Here is an 18,418-nt window from a genome sequence, read left to right as displayed (position 1 = left end):
CTACCTGATAAATAGTTCAAAGTAATGATCATAAAAATGCCCACCAAACTTGGAACAATAATGAATGAACACAGCAAGAACTTCAACAAAGCAATAGAAAATATAAGAAAGTACCAAACAGAAGTTATAACTGAACTGAAAACTATACTTGAGGGGTTCAACAGTAGACCAGATGAAGTAGAAGGATGAATCAATGAGCTGGAAGACAAAGCAATGAAAATCACCCAGACAGAGCAGCAAAATGAAAGAGAATTTTAGAAAGTGAAGATACTTAAGTAACATCTGGTCCAGCATCAGGTGGAATAACACTTGCGTTAGAGTGACCTCAGAAAGAGCAGACAGAGAGTAAAGGCCAGAAAAATAATTTGAAGAAATAATGGTTGAAAACTTCCCTAATCTGGGGAAGGGAGTAGATAGCCAGGTCCAGGAAGCCCAGGGAGTTCCAAGTAAGATGAGCCCAAAGAGAGCCACACCAAGACACATTATAGTTAAAATGGTAAAAATTAAAGATAAAGAGAGAATCTTAAAGGCAGCAAGAGAAAAACAACTTATAATGTATAAGGAAAACCCCATAAAGCTGTTAGTAGAATTTTCAACAGAAATTTTACGGGCCAGAAGGGAGTGGCATGATGTAATCAAGGTGCTGAAAAGAAAAAATTTCCAGCCAAGAATTCTCAACCTGACAAGGTTATCATTCAGAATTGAAGAAGAGATTAAGAGTTTTCCAGATAAGCAAATGCTAAAGGTGTTCATCACCACTAAACTGGCCCTACAAGAAATGTTAAAGGAAATTCTCTAAGCTGGAAAGAAAAGGCACTGATTAATAATATGAAAACATGCAAAAGTAAAAGTCTCACTAGAAAGGTAAATATACAGGAAAGGTAGTAGACCAACCACTTATAAAACAGGTATGAAGGTTGAAAGACAAAAGTAGTAAAATTAACTAAAATTATAATAGTTAAGGGAAGCATAAAATAAAAAGATGTAAAAGATATCATTAAAAAAACATGGAGGGGGGAGTAAAAATGTAAAGCTTTGGAATGTGTTCAAAATTAACTTGCTATCAACTTACATCGCTGTATACATAGGATGTTGTATATGAACCTCACAGTAACCACAAGGAAAAAACTTAAACACACAAAAGAAAATGAGAAAGGAATCTAAACATAACACTGAAGAAAGCCAAAAGACCACAAGGAAGGAGAGAAAGAGAAGAAAGGAACAGAGAAGAAGAAGAACAACAAAAAAGCCAGAGAACGATTAACCAAAAGGCAATAAGTACATACCTATTAGTAATTGCTTTAAGTGTAAATGGACTAAACTCACCAATCAAAAGACATAGAGTGGCTGAATGGATGAAAAAACGGGACCCATCTATATGCTACCTACAAGAGACTCACTTTAGAAGTAAGGACTGAATGTGAAGGGGTGGAAAAAGATAGTCCATGCAAATGGAAACAAAAAGGAAGCTTGTGTAGCTATACTCATCAGACAAAAGAGACTTTAAAACAAAATCTGTAATAAAAGACAAAGAAGGGCATGGAATAATAATAAAGGAGTCAATCCAGCAAGAAGGTGTAACATTTATAAATGTATGCACCCAACATATGAGCACCAAAGTATATAAAGCCAATATTAACATACCTAAAGAGAGCAATTGAAAGCAATACAATAATAGTAGGAGATTTTAACACTCCACTTACAGCAATGGGTAGATCATCCAGACGGAAAATCAATAAGGAAACATCAGCCTTAAATGACACATTAGATCAGATGGTCTTAATAGATGCCTACAGAACACTCCATCCAAAAGCAGTAGAATGCACATTCTTCTCCATGGAACATTCTACAGGATGGATCATATATTAGGCCACAATATAAGTCTCAATAAAATCAAGAAGAATGAAATCATATCAAGCATTTTTTCTGACCACAATGACCACTATGAAACTAGAAATCAATTACAAGAAGAAAACTGGAAAAAACACAAAAATGTAGAGATTAAACAACCAGTGAGTCATTGAAAAAATCAAAGGAGAAATTGAAAAATACCTGGAGACGAATGAAAACAGAGATACAATGTACAAAATCTATGGAATGCTGCAAAAGCAGTTTGAAGAGAGAAGTACATAGCATTACAGGCCTACCTCAAGAAACAAACAAACAAACCAAAAAACCTCTCAAATAAACAATCTAACTTTACAACTAAAGGAACTGGAAAAGGAAGAACAAATGAAAGCCAAAGTTAGAAGGAAGGAGCAGATCAGAGCAGAAATAAATACTAAAGAGACAAGAAAAGAGATCAGTGAACTTAAGATCTGGTTCTTTGAGAAGATTTAAAAAAATAGAGAATAGAAGATAAAAAATATTGAAAAGCCTTTTGTTAGACTAACCAAGAAAAAAGAGAAAGGGCTCAAATAAATAAAACAGAAATGAAAGAGGAGAAATTACAGTTGCTACTGCAGAAATACAAAGGATCATAAGAGAATACTATGAACAATTATACACCAAAATATTGGACAGCATAGAAAAAAAGGGACCAATTCCTAGAAACATGCAATCTACCAAGATTGAATCATGAAGAAATATAAAACCTGAAGACTGATTACAGTAGTCAAAAACCTCCCAACAAACAAAATTCCAGGACCAGACAGCTTCACTGGTGAAATTTTCCAAACATTCAAAGAAGATTTAATACCTATCCTTCTCAAACTCTTCCAAAAAAAAAAGATCAAAGAGGAGGGAATGCTTCCACACTCACTTTATAAGGCCAGCATTACCTTGATACGAAAACTAGTAAGGACATCACACACACACACAAAAATTACAGGCCAATATCCTTGTTAAGTATAGATGGAAAAATCCTCAACAAAATATTAAGAAACCAAATTCAATAATACGTTAAAAGGATCATACACCCCATGATCAAATGGGATTTCTTCCAGAGATACAAGGATGATTAACATCTGCAAATCAATCAACATGATACACCACATTAATAAGATGAAAGATAAAAATTATATGATCATCTCAATAGATGCAGAAAAAAGTATTTGATAAAATAAAAAAATGATAAATGATAAATGATGAAAACTCTCAACAAAATGTGTATGGAGGGAACGCACCTCAACAAAAAAAAGCCATATATGACAAACCCAGAGATAACATCATATTTAATGATGAAAAAGCTGAAAGCTTTTCCTCTAAGATCAGGAACAAGACAAGGATGTCCACTCTACCAATTTTATTCAACATAGTGTTGGAAGTCCTAGCCACAGCAATTAGTCAAGAAAAATAAATAAAAGTCATCCAAATCAGAAAGGAAGAAACAAAACTATCACTATTTGCAGATGATATGATGCTATATATAGAAAACCCTAAAGATTCTACCAAAAAACTCTTTGAACTAATAAATGAATTCAGCTAAGTTTTAGGATACAAAATCAATATATAGAAATCTGTGGCATTTCTATCAGAAAGATAATTTAAGAAAACCCCATTTAAAATTGTAGCAATAAGGATAAAATACCTAGGGAAAAATTTAACCAAGGAGGTGAAATACCTGTACACTGAAAACTATGAGACACTGATGAAACAAATTTAAGAAGACACAAATGAATGGAAAGATACACTGTGCTCATGGATTGGAAGAATTAATATTGTTAAAATGTCCATACTACCCAGAGCAATCTATAGATTCAATGCAATCCTTATCAAAATTCCAATGGCATATTTCACAAAACTAGAACAAATAATTCTAAAGTTTGTGCAGAAACAGAAAAGATCCTGAATGGCCAAAACAATCTTGAGAAAGAAGAACAAAGCTGGAGGTATTATGCTCCCTGATTTTGAGCTATACTACAAAGCTATAGAAATCAAAACAGTATGATACTAGCACAAAAACAGACACATTGATGAGTGGAACAGAATTGATAGCCCAGAAATAAACCCACACATATAAGAACAATTAATTTATGACAGAGTCACAAAGAACATACAATGGAGAAAAAGGACAGTCTCTTTGATAAGTGGTGTTAAGAAAACTGGATTGCCACATGTAAAAGAATGAAACTAGACTACTATTTCACACCAAACACAAAAATCAACTCAAATTGAATTAAAGACTTAAATGTAAGGTCTGAAACAGTAAAATTCCTAGTAGGAAACATAGGCAGTAACCTCATTGTCATCCGTCTTAACAATGTTTTTGTGGACTTGACTCCAAAGGCAAGAGAAACAACAGTAAAAATAAACAAATGGGACTACATCAAACTAAAAAACTTCTGCACAGTAAAGGAAACAATCATTAAAACAAAAAGACAACCTACTAAATGGGAGAAAATATTTGCAAGTCATGTATCTGATAAGGGGCTAATATCCAAAATGTATAAAGAACTCATAAAACTCAACAACAACAAAACAACCCAATTAAAAAATGGGCAGAGACACTGAATAGACACATTTCCAAAGAAGACATACAGATGGCCAATAAGCACATGAAAAGATGTTCATCAGTACAAATTATTATGGAGATGCAAATCAAAACCACAATGAGATGTTGCCTCACACCAGTTAGAATGGTTAGTATCAAAAAGACAAGAAATAGCAAGTGTTGGAGAGGATGTGTTGATGGGAATGTAAATTGGTGCAGCCACGATGGAAAACATTATAGAGATTCTTCAAAAAATTAAGAAAACTACCATACAATCCAGCAATTCCACTTTGGGGATTTATTCAAAGAAAATGAAAACAATAATTCAAAAACATATATGCACTCCTATGTTCATTGCAGCATTATTAACAATAGTCAAGATATGAAAGCAACGTAAGTGTCCATCCATGGATGAATGGTTAAAGAAAATGTGGTATGTGTACCCAATGGATTACTACTCAGCCATGAAAAGGAATGAAATCTTGCCATTTGTGACAACATGGATGGGCCTGGAGAGTATTATGCTAAGTGAAATAAGTCAGAAGGGAAAAGACAAATACCATATGATTTCACTCATCTGTGGTAGGCAAAACAAAGCAAAACAAAACAAACGAACAAACTCAGAGATACAGAGAACAGATCAGTGGTTACCAGAGGGGAAGGGGGTTAGGGGGTGGGCAAAAGTGGTCAATTTTATGGTGACGGATGTGATCACTTTGTAGTGTATACAGATTTCGAATTATGATGCTGTACACCTGACACTAGATAATTAAAAAATGTATTGCTTTGAAATTACCTTTTCTAAAAAGATAATAATTGGGTCAAAAGGTTTTTTTCCTCAATGGCTGGATGATAGGTTAAGTTTCAGATTTTAGCTTTGCAGTACAATTTCACAGGAATTCAGTTATTTCATGCCCACCCCCACTTTTTCCTTACTATACAAGAATATGGATGCCCCAAAGCAACAGTAACTGAGAAAACAGAATAGACAACTCTCTACATGTGCCTATGAGATATGAACTCATTAAAAATAGCAGACCCACAAAACAGTGAAAACAAATTTTTTATGGGAACACCCACGGCAGTAAATGAAAAACTTATGTTAATGCTGTTCTAAGAATGAAACTTGTAGCTTATAAACTTCTTTAAAAAGAAGAAGAAGAAGAAGAAGAAGATAGTGGGGTAAGGACTTGGAAATATGAAAGTTAAGTTCCCATGGAAACAACCATTTATCCACCATGCAAATATTCTATGTGTATGAGAGTAGATATGTGTGGAAACGAGGGCTGACCCATATTAAGTTGGAGCGTTGGAGTGTTGTTGTAAGTGCTTTATGTGTAAACCCTACCACAGTGAAGTGAAGTAGGGACTGTTCTTTCTTGGGGCACAGAGAGAGAAACAGAAGATCAGGAAGCTAGCTAGCAGTGGAGCCAGAATCAGAACCCTGGCCCTCACCCTAACCTCTACATTGTACGCCCTTCTGAGCAAGTGCAACATAATTATAGCCAGAGAGAATCACGTGTGGACCAGAGAGCAGGACAGGATTTTAACATTTCTAGTTTTGCTTCATCTTGGCATTCTGATGTTTTTCACATTTGTAACCTTAATGCAGTTAAAAGCAGGAGGTGGTAATCAACCAATTCTTATGAAGGAAGGAAGGACTTAAAATAAGTACTTTGAGAGCCGAAAGGGAGTTCACTTCCACAGTGTGATAACGGGATGCAGTTACTGGATCACTCAGCAGTGACACAGGAACACAAAACTGCGCCATAACGTTATTTATTTTTGAAATTTTATCACAAATAATTTGTAAACTTAAACATAGGAAGAGGCTTTCCCAAGGGAAATTTGGAAAAATAGTAACTCTTAATAACTTACCCAATTTGGAACTTCTTCTTCATCCTCAACATAATATAGATATTATATTAAATTTTTTAAAAAGAATGTGCTTTGTTGAAACTTTAAAAATTGTGTGGGTTTTTAAAAGTTTTATCTTTTTCTGTTTTGCTAAAATTGAGCCTGGCATTTTTAACTTCAAAGGAAATTTGTTTTTCCGAGAGGTCTAAGTGAGGGGAGATAGCTCTACAGTACAAGTCTGGTGATGGATGCTTTGCTGTGAGTGCTGACTCTGCATGTATTGTATCAGTAATAATGCTGTGCATTGACTTCTTTTTTTTTAAATTAATTAATCAAGTAATTATTTTTTTACTTTTGGCTGCGTTGGGTCTTCACTGCTGCACGCGGGCTTTCTCTAGTTGCAGCGAGCAGGGGCTACTCTTCGTTGCGGTGCGCGGGCTTCTCATTGTGGTATCTTCCCTCGTTGTGGAGCACAGGCTCTAGGCGCATGGGCTTCAGTAGTTGTGGCACACAGGCTCAGCAGTTGTGGCTCGCGAGCTCTAGAGCGCAGGCTCAGTAGTTGTGGCGCACAGGCTTAGTTGCTCTGCGGCATGTGGGATCTTCCCAGACCAGGGCTCGAACCCATGTCCCGTGCCTTGGCAGGCGGATTCTTAACCACTGTGCCACCAGGGAAGCCCTGTGCATTGACTTCTTTACTGATGTAATCAGCAGGGTAGGAACCCTCAGCCCACGAAAATTCCAGCCACCACATCCAGCAGGCTTATCCTACTGTGGATATCATACGGTGTGTTTTCACTCAAAGCCACCCACACACAGGGCTGGGGTAGAATCTCGACCACCATGGGCGGCTTTGTCTGTGTGCTCAGCAAACACTTCTATCCACAGGAACCTTACAAAGGTGCCTTTGTCTGCCTGCCTGCGTCTCTGCATGGTCCCAGTTCAGGGCAAAGTTGTGAGCCGTTCTCCCTTCTGTATGGATTGGTGCTCCTTCTTCAAGTCTTGGTTTGAGGCAAGCCTTCCCTGACCTTCCTGACCAGATGAAATCCCCTGCCATGCCCTCTCATAGCCATTTTAGAGCGCCAGCCCCTCTCCTTGGTGGTATGTGTCCATTGCAGGGCTACACTTGGCAGCTCTGTGATTAACAAAGACTTCCACCAGTAAGTTCCATGAGAGAATGGGCTTGCCTGTTTTTGTCACTATCATTCACTAATGTTTCTCCAGTGCCTGGCATGTTGTAGGCACTTGGCAAGTATTTGTTGAATGAATGAAATAAATGGTTGGCTGCATCTAAAATTCAGTATCTAACCACAGCTGAGCCCCCATGGGTGAGCATCAATCATTCTCTTTGTGTATATGCACCTCCTGCAGCGATGATTTCCAGTCTTTCTTACTTGACTCAATGCCCAAACTTGGCCCACTCACTCTTTGTTCCTGTTCTCAGCCCCTACATTTTAGACAAAATCAAGTGTTATCAAAGCAAGCTTTGTCCCCTTCCCCTTCCTCTGGACCTTCACCCATTTTCCTCTTCCTTTCTGACCCAGAGCAGAAATTGTCTCCATCCCTTGGCAAAGCCAACTTTCCCCGTACTCTGATCCTGCCCGTCCATCCTCCCCCAGGCCACTGCTCCATCTTGCATCCCCCATCTCGACTCTTCTCTCTTTTTCCAACTCCTTCCTCTCACCTTACAGCCATGCTCAGGTGACTCCCATCTTCCAAATACGTTGGCCCTTGGTGGTTTAGCTCTCAAGCATCGCTGTCCAACAGAACTTTCTGCAGTGGGGGACGTACTCTGTATCTCTGCTGTCACATATGGAGGCTACTACCACATGTGCTATTGAGTACTTGAAATATGGCTAGTGTGACTGAGACATTAGTTTTAATTAAATTTAACATTGAAGTACACACATGTGGCCAGCGGCCTCCATATTGGATCCCACAGCGCTAAAGTGTAAGTTCCAAAATCATATTGTTTAGGTTAAAATAAATTACACTTGTACCACCTCCTAACCATATGGCCTTGAGAAAGCTACTTACGTACTAAACTTTTTCATCTAAAATTATGATAATGGTACTATAGTATAGAGTTGTTATGAATAAGATAATTCATGGTATTACATTTAGTGCAAAGTGTGTATACTCAAAATGTATTTGTTGTCATAACCATCATCTTCACTGTTACCCAATCCTATCGAGCCTGCTTTTTCAAGCTTCAGGTCAGATGCTTTAATGACCAGCAAAATCAGTTTAGTGGGTCTTGACTAGCATTTTTTTTAGAGAAATAGACCAGACTAGGGTAAGAAATATGAGTGCTTCTCATGCAGTAGAAATAGGTATTAACTCATGAAACATTTGTTTCTATATGCAAGTGCCTTGTGTACCAGGCAATGAAGTAAAACATATTTCTCACCATGAGTTGCATAAAAAGAGTTGTGTTTCTCTAGAAGTGCTGCTTCCGAGTTGAGAAGGTCAAGACTGATATACCAGAGGCCAGATCCACTGGCCTCTTCTCAACCTTATCTTGATTTCTCAGTCCTATTTGGCACTGAGGTCCACCTTCTGTTTGAGTTTCTTTCCTCTGTTGACCTTTACTCTTTCCCATCCAGTATTTCTTTGAGGGCTACTTGCATCAAAATAACTCCAGGAGGGTAGGGACATATGGTAGTCAGGATCCAAGCTGCCCCTCCACCCTGATTTTGTCTCCCGTCACTTCTGTGAACTCTCCTCTCACAGTAAATTGGACTCATCTATGTAACCAATAGGATTTTGCAGAAATGACAAATGTGACTTCTGAGCCTGGGTCGTGAGAGATACTGTGGTCTCTGCCTTGCTCTCTTGGATCACCTGCGCTAGGGGAAGCTGGCTGCCACTTGATGAGGACACTCATCTTGGAATCAGAGCTTCAGGCCCAGATAAGTCTTCAGATATCTGGCTTACAACTTGATGGCAGCCGTGCGAAAGGCCTCGAGCCACCCAGCTGAACTGCTCACAGATTTTTGATTTCCGGAAACCATGAGATCAAAAATGTTGCTGTGTTAAGATGTGAAATTCTGGGGTTATCTCTCATGCATCAGTAGATAATGAAGGGAGTGTTCTCTTTAGATTGTATGTTCCTGCTGAATCTGGTTTTCTGGGGAGGGGTCTAGGAATCTGCATGAATGTCTCTGGGTGATTCTTTGACCCTCTAGAGTTTGAGAACCACTGCTCTTTTTTTCACTGACTGCTCTCCCTCTTCCTTCCCTCTCCCCATTCCTTCCTTCCCCTACAGTACAGTTCCCAAAAGCTCTGACCAGGGCCTCTTCTCTTTTTATTGTGCACTCCCCAAGCAAGTACATCTATTCTGTGGCTTTAACAGACAGACTTGGAGCAACCCGTGGACCTACTTCTTCCACACCGAGCCCTCTTCAAAGCTCCTAAGCCCTATTTTCCAACTGCCTGATATCTGTGTGTGTATTTCCCTCCAGCAAGTCAAACTCAGTATGTCCAACTTTGAATTCATAACCATCCTCATGAAACCTTTTCATTTGTGTTCCCTATTTTTCATAGTAATTTATAGCTTAGTCTCCTAGGCTTGATATCAAGCCTTGATATCATCCTTGCATCCTCTTTTTCCTTACCCTCAACACATCTGAAGATCTGACAGTCCTCCTCTTCAGTCCTCCATTCTTCCATGGCCACTGCCACCACTCTGGTTCACACGTCATCACCCCTTACCCGGCCTGATGTGATGACTGCTCCATTGTTTTCTCACTCTTCTCTTTCCCCACAACCTCTTCCATTCCAACCTTCAATCCACAACCTCTCCACTGTCCTTTGAATAAAGTTTAAACTCCTTGGTATGGCATGTAAGGTCCCTAACAATGAGGCCCTAACAGGATGTTCTACGTTTATTATTAATAGCCATCTCCTAACTCACCCCTAAACACACATACTCTCTCGGCACAAGACGTTATCCATAATTTCCCAAACATGCCTTGAAGGGGTCTATATCTTTTCTCATACTATTATGGCCCCTAGAGAATTAAAATTCTCCTTTGAGAATAAAAAAAAAATCATACTGTAAAGCCCATTGCAAAATTTATTTGTGATGCAGTTGCAATGGTAGGTGTAGTTCATGTCCACACCCTCTCATCCCGGTCCCCAAACCAGGTCAGGAGAAGGCAGGGGGAGAGCGTGGGTGCAAACCCCGTTGAGCTTGCAGCTACTTTGTTGCCTTCGGACATGAAAAAGGCATTTTCAGCTTCCTGTGGGTCTCCACCTGCTTTAGCTACACAGGTTGTACTTTTGTGAAAAGATGCACTCATTATTCACTTATTGAGCTGATAAGCATTTATTAACCCTGTCCTAGCATCATGGTGGATATCAAAGTTAAGACCTAGTTCCTGCTCTTTGTCAACTCTGGTAGAGAGTAGCAATTGGCCAGAAGATACTAAAATATCAGGGGACTTCACAGGTAAAGGAAATCACCTCTAGGTTGGAAGGGTGGGGAGTGAGGATAAGTAATTGCCTACCTTCCTTTCCTTGAATGTAAGCTCCAGAAGGGCAGGCATCTTTGTTTGGTTCAAATCTGTATTTCCAGTAGCTAGATCAGCAACCTACACAGAGTAGGACCCAAGATATATCTGTTGAATGAACGGGTGACTGAATAAAAACTTTTATGTAGAAGAAGTGTAGGTTCGGGTTCATAACTGTGAGCTTCTTAAAGGCTGAGATTTGCATTTTTATGGATTTGCATTGTGTTCAGCATACCTTAGGCACTCAATAAGTGCTTCCATAGTGAGGTTTGTTTTCTCCCACCCCTTCCCTGGTGTCATTAAGTGTTAGCCTTCCTGAAGAAAATATTTATGCTAAATTGACAGTGGTTTTAAAGGTAAGAGTCTTGGGGCTTCCCTGGTGGCGCAGTGGTTGATAGTCCGCCTGCCGATGAAGGGGACGCGGGTTCGTGCCCCGGTCCGGGAGGATCCCACACTGTGCGGAGCGGCTGGGCCCGTGAGCCATGGCCGCTGAGCCTGCGCGTCCGTAGCCTGTGCTCCACAATGGGAGAGGCCACAGCGGTGAGAGGCCCAAATGGTAAGAGTCTTTAAGAAACCAAGAAAAAAGGGCAAGGTGAAAGAAGATGAGACAAGTTAAAAAGGTCAGGAGAATAACATTTTTAATGTAATTAACTACTGAAAGTGTTCCTGAAAGCACTGGTTTACCTTTACCCAAGAGTCAACCGAAATGGAAAATCTGACTATATGTGACATTGTTAAACTATCTCATTAGGAACACTTGTTTGATTTAATCCAAGAACCAAATATTACTATATAGAGGTCAAAGCTTAAAGTTATTGAAGACTTACCCAATTCAGAATTAAATAAAAAGGCCAAAGGCCCGGAGAATATTTATGCTGCTGTTCTTTTTTCCCCCCAGTGATCTAAATTTAACTAACTGAAATTATATTCTAAGTATCAGATATTTATGCCAGGCTCTGAAGTGGCAGCTAATTTGCATACTGAAATTACTTGAGACTTGTTTTAGTGAGAAGCCCATTGGGTGCAGAAATAATTGCTGGGGAAGAATCAAAAGCAGGAGAACATGATGGTCTTTGCCCTGAAGCAGCTCACCATGTAAGAAGGTGAAACAGATATTAAGAAATCAGGGGCTGGGGGACTGGGGGGGGTGGGGGGGAAGAAGTAAAGAAATATTTGAGTTCAGATTCATTTACAGCCTTTTGGCACAGCCTGCTAGTTGGCCATTGAAATCTGAGCTTTCCTTCTTCAGAAATGGTTGTCCCTGGGACTACATTTCCCAGCGCCCTTTGCATCTATGTGAGACTATGAGACTAGTTGGCCATGTGACCTCATTCTGGCCAATGGAATGTGGGCAGAAAAGATGTGGACCACTTTTAGGCCTGGACCCTATGCCTTACCCTCCTTCTTCTATGGGCTGATATAACTTTTTTTTTTTTTTTTTAATTGTACTGTCTTGTCCCAGTTTTGAAGCCCTGAATAGAGGCTGGTCAGTCAGTTTCCCTTCTTAAACAGCCTATTAAGTCCACATCCCAAACCACTTCACTTGCTGGGCCCTAACACTCTGGGGCCACGAAACATATACCCTAATTGCCCCAGAGTCAGGTACCGGACAACTAGGGGTAACCCCTATGCCCAGAGCCCCACCCCCAAATTATTCAACTTAGCCAATCCACAGGAAGACCGTGACACCTAGCTAACCCCACCCCACTTGCCATAAATCAGCTGCCCCCTAGACCCCCAGCCTGCTGTTACTCTGTTCCTGGGTGCAATCCCCTGTGTGGCCCTGCCTAGCAATCTTCTCTTGTTCAGAGCTCTAAGAATCAGAGAATTTTGCCTTTCATTTATCCAAGTGTCATTGTGTTGGGTCTCACCATCTTTAAATCTTGTAAAACAGCTGAAATGGCAGTGATCACAGATTCTTGGAAACTATGTTGATGATGACAAAGTTGCCTTCTGTCTGCTCCTGAATGTCTTCCTCTAATTCTCCCATCCCTGCCCCACCGTCAGTGCCCTGCACGGTCCTATGAAGAGAAAGGAGCTTCTATTATGTTGTTACTTGTTTTGGCTTATCGGTTATATCAGTCTAGCCTACTATAATTATTATAGGAAAACAACCAACCCATTGCTAGGGATATAGTATGAAATGAGGAAGGCTCCAGAGAGAGACAAGGGAATCAGTATCTCAATAATCTCTATGAGGAGGGGAGCTCAGGGTTTACAAAATGGCAAACTAGTTTTGCAGTTAGTTCTTACTGGCTATCCCTCCACTCCTGTACAAGGAAATGCTTCAGTCAAAAGATGCCTTATGCAGATAGATCTCCATTATCTCTAGTTTCAAAAATATACCATCAGTGCATGGTATTCTCAAAGTTAACTTCATGTCCTTAGGCCCCAGGTTCATTCTGACCTTCTCCTCTTCTATGTTTATCTTTTTCCCCTCCTATCTTTTCCTTTGCATTGCAAATTAACTTCTAACTATCTAAGCATTACATAATAGTATTCTCAACAAAATTATATACAAATAAATAAATTAAATAATGAAAGTAAAATATAAATTATAGAAATAAAACTATTCTTTGATTAATCCTCCCCAACAATTCCATCTGCTCTCACCAACCCAGATGCAACCCCACTGTCTTCTGTGCATGGTTTCAGACATTTTTCCTTTTTATTCACATTAGTTGATAGAAAATCTATGATATTGTTTTTCCGTAAATCATGTCTTACTGTCCATTTTGTCCCACAATTTGCTTCTTTCACCCAACAATGTTTTGGAGAGTTCTCCATAGTCCTACATGGAGATCTAGTTTATACCTAATGACTACATACTCTTCCTTAGTGTGACTGTACCACAATTCCTTTAGTCATTCCATTATTCAGGGTGTCTCCAGTTTTCCACCGTTACATAAATATCTGCAGTGAACATCCTGGGACATGCTTGCCTGAGTACTTGGTCCTGGGTGCTCTTCAGGTGCTTTCTAGGGGATCCGCTTTAAGCCTCTCAGCAGCTGTATGAAGTAAGTACTGACATCATCTTTGCTTAGTGGGTGAAGTGTTTGAGGTGAACTTGCCAGGGCTTCTTTAGGGGTAATAATGAGTGGTGCGTTTGCAGGGCAGTTTACCCTCCTCTAAGCGTAGCATGTTTTAAGGACACCAAAGGGTTTGTTTTAATCAGGTACAGTAAGACATGTAGACATGGAAATGACTGTCAGGAAAGAGGTGTTTTTCTTTATACTCACAAATCCCTAGAAGCAGGAGGCATGGCAAATCATGCAGGGCCACTTGGGGAAGCACCAGGACTGACCAGGAGGCAGAGGGAGTGAGGGGTGCAGTGGGGAATGTGTGGTTTTCATGGGAAGGAAAGGTGAGGTGGGTAAACAAGTTTATAATAGGCTAGTTTGAATAATTTCAGTGGGCTCTGAGGCATAGGGGCTGTCCCTAGTTGTCTGGTACCTGGCCCTGTGGTGATTATGTCAGGGGGATAGTAACTCTAAGTGTGAGAGACCATAAAGGAGGTACTGGGGTGTGTGGGCTCTAGTTTACTATTTCTAGGAATTGCTTAGCCCTGGGAAGGGCAGTCTCTCCAGGGTCAGCAAGGTCCCAGGTGTCAAAGCATCAGAATACAGAAAATAAAAGACACGGTTAATACATAGCAATTTACACTCGTACCAGCAGAATATGGGAATTCCCTTTTCCCTGCATCATCACCAAACACTTGATGTTATTAGACTTATATTTGTAGTCCATCTGATAGGGGAAAATAGTGCCTGTTGTTTTAAGTGGCATGTTCTCATTAATTAGTGATGTTGAGTACCTTTCATGTGTCTTTGGTCCAATGGTGAATAGTCCATTCCTGGCTCCTCTCTCCAATTTATTTCCACTCCTCCACAGTCTTCTCTCTTTTTCTTCAGACACAAACCAAACTTCCCTCCATGACTTTCCAAGCCTTTCTCCGTATGGCACAGGTGCTTTTTGGAAGTTTTACTTCTTGGCATTTCCCAACTTGTCTTCTAAATTCTACACTTGGTCTCTTTCCCCACCCCCTCCTTCCTGGTCTTTACACAAGCTGTTCCCTCTGCCTGGAAACTCACTGCACCTTCTCTTCCTTTTCTTCCCTTTACACACACACACACACACACACACACACACACACACACACACACACTTCTATTCATACAACGTATGAAGTCACCCCCAGGATCCTTTTCCAGCACACTCCATCCTATCTGCTTTAAAATCTTAGCACTTAGCCCGTGACCCTGTAATTGAAGATTTACTTTTCTACTCTCTCCATAGGTTGTAAACTGGTTGAAGACAAAGATTGTGTCTTTTATATTTTTGTATCCTCCACACCTAGTACAATGACGGAAACATGTCAAGTACCCGAGAATACATCTTGAATGGAGGAAAAATGGGTGAGAGGTGACTGAATGAGCACTTTTAAAAATTTAAGTATAGTTGATTTACAATGTTTCAGGTGTACAGCAAAGTGATTCAGTTATACATATACACATATATATATTCTTTTTCAGATTATTTCCCATTATAGATTATTACAAGATATGGACTATAGTTCCCTGTGCTATACAGTAGGTCCTTGTTGTTCATCTACTTTACATATAGTAGTGTGTATCTGATAATTCCAAATTCCTATTTTGTCCCTCCCTCCTTTGGTAATCATAAGTTTGTTTTCTATGTCTGTGAGCCTATTTCTGTTTTGTAAATAAGTTCATTTGTATCATTTTTTTAGATTCCACATATAAGAGATATCATATATTTGTCTTTGTCTTCTCTGACTGACTTCACTTAATATGATAATCTCTAGATGGACCTATGGCAGGGGGACAGTGCTGGCATGGTACCAGCATGTTGCTGCAAATGGCATTATTTCACTCTTTTTTATGGCTGTGTAATATTCCATTATATGTATATGTGTATATATATATATATAAAAAACACTTCTTTATCCATTCATTTGTGGATCAACGTTTAGGTTGCTTCCATGTCTTGCCTATTGTAAATAGTGCTGCTATGAACGTTGGGGTACATGTATCCTTTTCGAATTAGAGTTTTTGTCTTTTCCAGATATATGCCCAGGAGTGGGATTGCTGGATCATATAGTAACTCTGTTTCCAAATGAGCACTTTTATCCTGTTCCACACTCCAGCCTTGGAAGTGTGTCTCCTCACTGAGTGTGTTATCCATCCAGGACAGAGGTGGTGGGTGGGTCATATGCTTTGACAATTCTAGATCTGTACTCAAAACCAGCATGTAGTGCAATGCTACGCTATGTTCTAGAATGTCCTGAGCTCATTAAATGGGTTGTGTTTGATTCTATGTTTTCCTGGATGGGCAGGATTGAGGAAACCCAGAGAGAAGAGAGAATATCAACTGACTTCAGTCTGGTTTTCAGTGCCAGGGCAAGATTGGTGGGGAAAGTCTCCTTTCCTTCTGCTGTTAATCAGTTAATTCAGAAAATAATTCCTGATTGCTCTACTGTGTTCCAAGCTCTATGTTTAGCAATAGGTGGACCAAGTAGAGAAACACTTGCTCCCAGAGAACTCACAGTCTACTCAGAGGCATGATACCAGTCTGCTAAGTGCAAGCACACTGGGATGAATGAAAAGGTGTGGACTGTGGGAGGTGCTTCGTGGAGATAATGTTTAGACACTGAGGGTTGATAGGACTGTGAAGCAGTGTGTCTTCAAAGCTGGCATTCTGGGGTTCAGGGGCGCAGGAGCTGAGAGGTGCTCAGGAGGGAGGATGGAAGGGCCACAGAGCAGAGTGGTAGAGTGTGGTTGATGCCATGCTGGACATAAATCCTTTCAGACACTTCCCGTTCAAGTGCCATCGTGTCCTTTCTCTGCTCACAAACCTCCAATGGCTTCTCTTCTCACTCTGAGTAAAAACCAGATGCCTGCCAATGCCTCTAAGGTCCACCTCAGTAGGAGACCTCTCCGACCTCAGCCCCCCTAGTTGTCTGCATCACTCACTCACTCCAGCCTCATTGACATCCTTCCTGTTTCCTGTCCACAACAGGCATGCTCCTGCCTCAGGGACATTGCGTCTGCTCTCCCCTTGCCTGGAAATGCTTTTCTCTCAGAAAACTGCATAGCTCACTCCTTCAGGTTTTTACTTAAATGCTACCTTCCCAGTAAGGGCTTCCCTGCCTACTTTATGAAAAATTTAAGCCTCGATCTTTGCACACCACATGTGATAGACTGCCAGTTTCCCGTGACCCCTTCAGTCCACTCTCTTCTTGCTTCTGGTCATCTGTTTGCCCCATAAAGACTACATTTCCCAGCTTCCCTTGTAGCTAGATATGATCATGTGACTAGGTTCTCACTAATGATAGGTGAGAGAGTTAATTTTTGTGTAACTCCTGCCTCCCTTGCCTGAAAGGAAATTGTTTGCCTTAGATTCCCTTTTCTTATCACTCTCCCTCAGACTGGACCCCAGACAGATCAGTGACCCAGCTTCAGTCCCACACATGAGGACAGTATCTTAGAGGATGGCAGAATAATGAGGTAGAAGGAATCTGGGTCCCTGAATGACCCTATGGAGCAGAGATGCCCCATCCACCTAGAATAGTAAGACATTCACATAAGGGAGAGAAACTTCTATTTAAGTTACTGAATATTTGGATCACTTTGTTGTAACGACTCTGCCTATGCTCTAACCTACACATCTCCTCTATAAATTCCCTGATTTATTATTCTGCCTAGTACTTCACACCATCTAACACTCCCAATATTTTCTTCTTTTGTTTATCATGTGTTCCTTAGGTAGACTGTGAGTTCTTCCAGGGCAGGGGGTTTAGCATCTTTGTTCACTACTGCATCTCCAGCACCTAGTACAGTGCCCAGTTCATAGTAGGTGCTCAATGAATATATTTGGAATGAAATGTTATTGTCCACTGAAAATGAAATCAAAGGCTATGCCGTGAATACAGAGCTTCAGTAAGTTTTGAAAAAAAATCCTAGGGCAAGGTGGGGGGCAGTAAGAGGATGGGAGAGGGGAGGGGAAAATGAGTGAAAACAGTGAGGAACGTCATTCATGGAGGGTTGAGAGAAGCGTGGCGTCCGAGGAGGGGTGGAGTTTTTAATCAGGTCAGAAAAGCCCCTCGGCTCTCCTGTGTTTGGGAGGGAGGCTCTGGGGGCTTTGCTTCAGCATGTCTCCCCACTGGTATTGGTTTTGGCACTGACTTTTATATGAAAGAGGAAGAAAGATTAAGTTTTTCCCCATTTAGCAGGAAGGAAGTCATGCTCTCTCCTGCATTCCATCTACGTTTATTCTCATCCTCCTGAGAAAAATCTATATCCTAATATTCAGGATAACTTGCCTAGAATCCTTGAGGTGGAAGGTATTCATAGCAATAGCTGTGACGTATTGGGAAAACCATTAGGATGGAACTGAACTGCTTTAGATTTAACCTGACGCCTTCCTAGGCTGGGTGGTCGTGAGTAAATGGATTGAACTCCTTTGTCTTTAGCATCCTCGCCTGTAAAATGAGTGTAACACTGGACACTGAATAGTGTCCCCCCAACCTCCTGTACCTCAGAATGTGAGTGTATTTCAAGACAGGGCCTTTAAAGAGGGAATAAAGTTAAAATGGGGT

The sequence above is a fragment of the Globicephala melas genome, chromosome 1, assembly GCF_963455315.2.
Source record: "Globicephala melas chromosome 1, mGloMel1.2, whole genome shotgun sequence".
Taxonomy (NCBI): Eukaryota; Metazoa; Chordata; class Mammalia; order Artiodactyla; family Delphinidae; genus Globicephala; species Globicephala melas.
The sequence above is the reverse complement of the archived record's forward strand: the minus strand, read 5'-3'. Positions refer to the sequence as shown.